General features: G+C 38.8%; 1 non-coding gene across 1 annotated transcript; it reads right to left on the bottom strand.

Annotated features, from left to right (window-relative positions):
• Positions 1–5325: 5325 nt before the first annotated feature.
• Positions 5326–5432, bottom strand: LOC141634645 (small nucleolar RNA R71). Its single transcript, XR_012539371.1, has one exon. It is a non-coding gene; the product is annotated as a small nucleolar RNA R71 (small nucleolar RNA).
• Positions 5433–5641: the final 209 nt, after the last annotated feature.

Below are 5641 nucleotides of genomic sequence, written 5' to 3'. Positions count from 1 at the left end.
TTTATTGGTTATATTTTCCGCTTTATCGCGGGGTGTCACAATACACCCATTGTTTGGTTGAGTTTTTGACAAAACAAGGGTCAAATCAGACTACTCGGTCGAGTGTCACCTGGGCAGAAAGTATTCCTTCTTAAACTTGCTTCAAAGCTTTCATACTTCATCACACAAATGCTAATAGAGTTCGATGGTGATTAATACACCATAAAATAACCAAATTTAAAACAACTCTTGGCCTATGGCCATCATTATTACACAATTAAGATAAAATATTCGAGACACACTACCGACACAATCATGCTATTTCATAGTTCTTTTCGCAACCGCTCCATCTCCTCCCCCACCACCGGTGACGGTATTACCATACCGTCACCAAAAACCGCACCGTAGTGCGATACAATAGTCAGTAGTCACATTGGTATACATAACACCTCATACTATGCCATGAACATGGCCCTAACAACCCATTGCTCTCAAGGGATAATAACAACATCATCACCAAAAGAAACTCTTCAAAGACGTTACCTTGCATACCATGAATGTTTCGCGTAATAATTAAAAGGCGACTTTACAAACATCTTATACTATCACTCATAGGCCGGAGTGTCACCCAACTACTTATACACTTCATGTATACACACTTAGTTTAAGCGTCATACTATATAATACATGTGATCACATCTCTTAACAACATGACTAAACCCACACACATTACGTAGCACACTCTTACTCTCATAACCGAGAAAACCAAGCTTGGTAAAACCAACTATACATTATATATCCCAATTATTAAAACTCAAACTCATCCCTCTTACGTCACGGACAACAACACCACCACCTCATAAGGGTTCACCCGAAACTTGTAACAAATTCCTTATTGAATGTCAGATTACAAAACTTGCAAAATTCCGAATTCTTTTGTGGTTCTAATGCTCTCTCTCATATTCCGACCTCATAAATCTTCGTCGCCAGCTATTCGATTCATACCATTTCATAAGTCCAATATTACAACGCAACCACTATTAGGAACTCATGCTATCACTCTCCTTTTTAAACTCTTCGGTACCTCATTATTCCCTCATCATTCCACAAATCCCGACTCAAACATATGTTAACAAAAATGCTCGAGTCCTACTCACTAAGGATCAATCTCACGGGTCCTTCAAATTCCATCCACTAACTACGAGTCCAAACAACCGCTAAATATTCAACCGTGGTCGCACTCCACCCATCCTATATAGGTTGTCTCTCAAGATCAACACACTCAACTCAAAGCTTTGTATAGGCCACATACCTTCCTAGTGTTCCCAATTCCCAAACTTGATGACTATACCCAATTCAACGCATGTTATCGGAGACATATACCTAAGGGCTAGGGTAAGAAAATCATCCTTTCGGACTCACACAAACTCTATGCCCGGAAATCCCGGGGGTTCAATCACTGGAGGTATCACTTGCTCTTGGCGAGCATCTCTTGATTAGTTACTTCTCGCATTCCTTGATGGCCTCGACATGCCATGGGACCCATTTCAGAGGTCAAATCCCAAGTGGGTGATGAGAATTAAGACGATGTGGAATGGATACGAAAGAGGTAAGAATCAAATAATCTGGGAATGGATAGAAATTTTCCCTAACGCTTTAAATCAGTAACCAACACTTGAAAATAAATCCTTGACACGAGTTTTCATTCAAACAACGTTAACTTAGACACAAGTTTTCCGAGAAAAGAAGTCTTCGTGAAATCATGCCACAGTCTAATTCAAATTAAGATGATGATAAACATTCAACATCCTCAACACCAGTACTTCAAGAATGAACATAAGAGTCAAAATTATTTGGCATACTTCTACATTTTCGAAAATTTGAGAAACTTTAAAATAAATTTTCTAACTCAAGTTAACACCACACACAATTAGCAAGTGGAATAACAAAAAGCAATCCAAGTGATAACTAAGCATGGAAATAAAATTCCGAGTATAATAATTACCCAATTTCGAAAGTTGTGCGTCTTAAGATGGAAAATTTTCTCAACCTACGGCTTCACCTTCCATTGTAGTGAAATATTAACACTACATGCAACAAGTAAACCATGTTTGAGATGTAAGAATTGAAATTTAGTCATGACTCATAGAAATTTCGAGAGCCTTAGTCAAAATTTTATGGCAAAATTTTCGTTTCAGGACGGTCGTAGCTTTACTAACAAAGAAGGTAATCTTCCTTTAAAAACAAAGAGGGTAGTCTTATAACATAATTAAACCAAGATTTACACCTGAAAAATCAAAATTTGGGGCATGGTCTCCCCATATGATGAAAATTTAAGATGAACTTTTACGATGAAATTTCCACATGAAAGACAAGATCTATCACTAACCACAAAGGTTAGGCCTTTTTTGGTCAACTAAATCTAACAACAAGCACCAAATTTTATGCATTGACTAAAGAACACAAGCTTTCAAGCTCATCCATGGTGGACAAAATTTTAACATGGTTACTCGATCGAGTGACATGGTTACTCGATCAAATGGCCATTTTCCATAAGTTTACCAGTTTCTGGAATTTGCCCACTCGGTAGAGTGACTGGTCCACTCGGTCGAGTACTACCCTACTCGGTCAAGTGTGGCCTTGTACTCACTCAAGTGATCCTCTACGGCTTTTAATTCTTGATTAAATTAAACTATGGTTTCCGTACAACACAAAGAAGTATTTGGGAGTTCACCGACTATCGGTGACCCATCCCGAGTTAGTATCGTACGGCATCATACTCACCATCTTGGACACATTACCTTCATACTCATAGCTACTGTACCAAGAATCCTCATCGTTCATGCTTTAACGATAGCACTAACAAGTTCAAACACGCATATGATGTGACCATAATTAGCGCATATTTAGCCCCCGAATTAGCCTTGTTCCCATGCTTTTTAGTGCATATTTGGGTCATTTCTTATCTTTAGTTCTTTGTTTTGCATATTCTTTGAGATTTTGATCCCTTGGTAGGAAAGGAGTAAGAATCTTGCATTTTCATGGCAAAACGAGACTAAATTGATCGAATTCAATGACCAAGCATCAAGGAGAGACAAGATTAGAAGGCCTTTGTACATATTATAGTAGAAGAGCAATGTTGAGAAAGGATCCTTGAGTCCCCAAGGAAATCCCCAAGGAATTTATGAAGAAAAGGGAAGAAAAGAAGAAGATATGTTGCTGAGTGACAATCCGAGCGGATTGTCACCAATTCGTCCGTCCCACAGCAGCACAATCCGAGCGGCTTTGCCCTAATCCGCTCGGATTCCACCTCCACAATCCATTCGGATTCCCCTGAATCCGCTCGGATTCCAACGCCAGAATCTGCCCGTCCCGACCTTATTCCGCCCGGATTCGGCTCCAGCACGAATTGTCTTCTCCAAGCTACGAAGAAAGAAGCCCTTCTCTCGAAAAATACCGGCTCCTCCTTGCTCAATCTAAAAAGTGTAATTACTAGTTTAGCCCTTAGTTAACCCTAATGCATCCTCCCTAATTTCCACTATAAATACCCCATTAGTCTAATTAGAGGAGCATGTTCTTCTTATCAATAATTAGAGTAGTTAATATCAATCAAATCTCTCTTTAATATTGTAATCAAGTATTAATCAAGTTATAATCCAAGTTTTAGTTCTTTAATCTCTCTTTTGTTCATCCTTTATTTTGGGTAATTGAAGATTATTTGGGTTATTGTTGGGAGATTGACAACCTCTCAATCAAGCATTCAAGTAGTTCTTTTATCTTTGCTTTATTATTGGAATCATTAGTAGGTATAATCTCTTAATCCCTTTTTAATTATTGTTAATTACTTTCATTTATTCATCATGTTTCATATTGTTGGTATGATTGACAACCTTGCTAGCATGATCAACATGATAATGAGTGAGTAGTCTCTTAGCTAGGGTTAATGGGTGATTAGGGGAAACCAACATGGGGAATGATTCATGCTTAAATTAATATGCTTTCATGTTTTATTTGCTTGCTTGTTTTGATCTCAACTCATGCACATGTTATATTTGATGAAATGCTAAGCCTATGAATCCTTGCATTTACTATCATCTTCTATCTTTTCAATGAGACTTGTAAGACATAACCCAACACGAGTCTCATTAGACCATGCATGTTGTTGAGTAGGGAAGATTAAGTCGACTTGTAGGTGTTGTACAATCTAATCGATTCGGCTCCGGGACCCAAACTATCCTAGGATTGTAAGATATAACCCAACTCAATCCATCACAACAATAATTGCTTGCTTATAATTTGAGAACATGTTTGTATGATCATATCCCATGATTCCCCTATGATCCCATGACACCCTAGTGCCTTTAATCAATTGTTTACACCCCTTTAATTCATCTTGCTTGTTTATTTTCATTGCTATTTTAGTTTAGTGACCTTCTACATCAACCCAATTTGTGACACCCCTTAGACACCGTTAGTTGCAATAGAAATCTCATTTCAATACCCGTCCCTTGGGATCCGACCTTTACTTGCCTCTTTACTAATTGTAGAGTTGTTTGTGAAGCTATAAATTGTGTTTTGATTCGACCGTGACCCAACGACCACATCTTAATTTGTGAACACGAAACGGACTCGCATCAAAAATGGCGCCGTTGCCGGGGACGGTGTTTGTTTGATTTAGATTTCTTTTTATTGTTATTAGTTGTGTCTTTCTTCGCCTTGGGAAGTAAAACTCCTCAAGGTTTGTTCTAATTGTTTTCGAGTTGTTTGATATTTTGCATGTCTAGAAGGTTACAAGGTGATTTGTTACCTTTTGACCGTGAAATCGAAAGAACCTTGACGAACAATAGGAGACTTGTTAGGAGGAATTTAAGAGGTATTAGTGAAGTTGTTCAACCCACTAGTGAGTTTGTCAATCCTTTCGCAATAGAAGGAGAAGAGAACCCATTACACAATACCCCACAAAATCCACCTACAATGCCTAAATTCTCGTCACACTCCGTACCCACCGAGGAGAATCTACCAAATGGTACTCCTACACCGCAACATCTAACCGGAAATTTTATTGCCAAGTCCGCCTTCATCCAATTAGTTGAGAGGAGCCAATTTGGGGGGATGCCTAGTGAGGACCCTCATTCTCATATGGAAAACTTTTGCGACTATTGTGATGCAATCTCTCAAACGGGCGTGACTCAAGACCAAATTAGATGGGTCTTATTTCCTTTTTCTTTAATCGGCACCGCGAAGCAATGGTTGAAGGGCCTTGATAAGGCCACCCTTGGAATAGATTCTTGGAAGAAGTTGGCTCTAGCTTTCTACAAAAAATTCTACCCACCGGAAAAGACTAACATGCTAAGAGCTCAAATTACGGGTTTTAAGCAAAGGGATGAAGAGTCTTTGTATGAAGCTTGGGAGCGGTTTAAGGGAATTTGTCGCTCATGTCCTCACCATGGACTTAGCGAATGGTTTTTGGTACAACAATTTTGGAATGGTTTATATGAAGATTATAGGAACATTCTCAATATGGGATCAAATGGAATGTTCACCGAAGTTGATGACAATCAAACATGGAACAAGATTGAGGAAATGGCGGTCCATAACTCACAATATAGTAGACCTTACAAGGCTACTAGAGGAGGAAAGCATGAAGTGGACTCCGTTACTC

This window comes from Silene latifolia, chromosome Y, assembly GCF_048544455.1.
Source record: "Silene latifolia isolate original U9 population chromosome Y, ASM4854445v1, whole genome shotgun sequence".
Lineage (NCBI taxonomy): Eukaryota > Viridiplantae > Streptophyta > Magnoliopsida > Caryophyllales > Caryophyllaceae > Silene > Silene latifolia.
Note: the sequence above shows the minus strand (reverse complement) of the source record. Positions and strands in the feature narration are given on the sequence as shown.